The sequence below is a fragment of the Cebus imitator genome, unplaced genomic scaffold (genome assembly GCF_001604975.1).
Source record: "Cebus imitator isolate Cc_AM_T3 unplaced genomic scaffold, Cebus_imitator-1.0 Scaffold1819, whole genome shotgun sequence".
Lineage (NCBI taxonomy): Eukaryota > Metazoa > Chordata > Mammalia > Primates > Cebidae > Cebus > Cebus imitator.
In genome coordinates this window covers 3726-5560 of record NW_016109134.1, presented here as the reverse complement: position 1 = coordinate 5560, position 1835 = coordinate 3726, and the positions used below count along the sequence as shown (strand labels likewise).

Genomic DNA, 1835 nt, shown 5'->3' with positions numbered 1-1835 from the left:
CTTTGAAGAATATTTGAGTTCTGTAAGCAAACTTTTTCATGTTAAAAACATTTGCATTTGTTAGAGGATTCTGGAGAAATCTGTATAATTTTGTGGGCAAAAATTTGGTAAATGGAGAGAATGGGGGAAAGGTCTTATTGTAGGTTGTACTGAAGATACACAAAAATAGGATGCTCCTATTTTTTGTTTTTCCTTCCTTGTGATCCTTGCTGGCCTCATTAATACTGTACAGAATATGGCAGCGGTTAGTCAGGAGGTGAGCCGACTTTCTATGGGTACTTATCATTATGAATAACATAGCACAGAGGGAACAGGTGTGTGATTGCTGTAATATGCCACAGAGTGTGATCAATGTCAAATGGATGCAAGGATTGTTCCCTTTGTCACCTGGCCTCTTAAATTGGCCACTTGTCTCCTTTTTCTTCTGTTAAATTTATCTCTTGCAGGTAATTCAAAACATTTTTCAAAGTAAATATTGATTTTATTCACATTATTAATGTGTAGCTATCAAACATGACAGAATATCTGATACCACAATTTTTAATGTAAATATTATCATCATGGTTACTAACGAAAAGTAAGTTTCTTCGTATTCTTACTCCTCTGTCATTCAAACCTTCCTAATTTTTTTTTTTTTGAGTGGCAGCAGCTTTATTGTCTTTAGGGTGGCCTGGAAATGTGGGGTCCTGGGGGCCAGCGGGGAGGAAGGGCTGGGAAGCTGTGTGACAGAGTCCTCAGGTGGTGGGCATCTGGGGTTCCTCCACTTGTGGGGGTCCATTGGCATCACCGGTGCAGCAAGTGGTGGAAGTGGGTTCCGGTCCTTTCTTTGACACAGGGCAGGCGGCAACCACGGGTCCGAGTTGCTTGAGGCCGGGCCCTGGGCGCTCCATCTCATGTTCAAGGAGCATATGGTTCTTTGGCGGGAGCCCCACGCAGGACCCGAGAATGTTGATGCAGCTGCGGTGGCGGAAAGCGCACTGATCATGGGGCTGCCCGCGGCGCCTTGAATAGGAAGCTGAGCAGGGACAGCACGGGGTGGAAGGTCTGTGGCTCGGGGTCAGCGTCAGTGCAGAAGCTCAGGCGCCGGCACAGCTCGGTCAGCAGCGCCAGGTCTAGTGTGATGGGTGAGGCCAGCAGCGAGTCCTGGCACGTGTCGTGCACACCAGTGTGTTGGTCCCGCCCAGCGTTATCTCCGAGGTTTACCCACCCAGAGCGCTTGCTGTCGCCCAGGTACCCACGTACTTGATGACCACGCAGTGGTCGGGCTCCTCGCCGGGCCTATAGAGCACTGGGTTGCTCCGCACCATGTCATCCTCCACTTTGCTCTTGGACACCTCCTTAGAGCGGAACTGCAAGGCGCCGACAGGTTCTGCCCGTCGTTGTTTCCCCGGTGGTTGTAACTCACAATGGACATGGTCTTGAGGCCACAGCTGATGAGGAAGTCCAGGAGCACGGACTTGACTTTGGTCTGGCCAGACTTGAAGTCACCTCTGCCCACGAAAACCCGGCGCTGACACGCGAGCTCAAGTGCTCCGGGCACCAGGGTGCTCTGCGGGGACCCACTGAGGAAGGCACAGCCCTCCCGGATGCCGGCGATGGCGAAGAGCTGGAGCGAGACACCTGCAGGCCGAGCGCAGTGGTGCGCAGCGGGTTCTGGGCCGTGTCCTTGAGGCCCGGAACCACCTCACAGAAGCGCTCTGTGTTGCCTGTCCACAGCACGGTGACTTCGTCCAGCCCCGCGCTAGACGGGAAGTCTGGATCTGTTCCAGCTGCTGCGGGCGCGAGTTCAGGACGAGGTTGTCCAGGCCCCTGGTCTGGTTGGCCGCCATCAACTC

General features: G+C 52.8%; 1 pseudogene; it reads right to left on the bottom strand.

The window, feature by feature from the left end:
• Nucleotides 1-7: 7 nt before the first annotated feature.
• On the bottom strand, nt 8-1829 carry LOC108299100 (annotated as a pseudogene).
• Between the last annotated feature and the right edge of the window lie 6 nt (nt 1830-1835).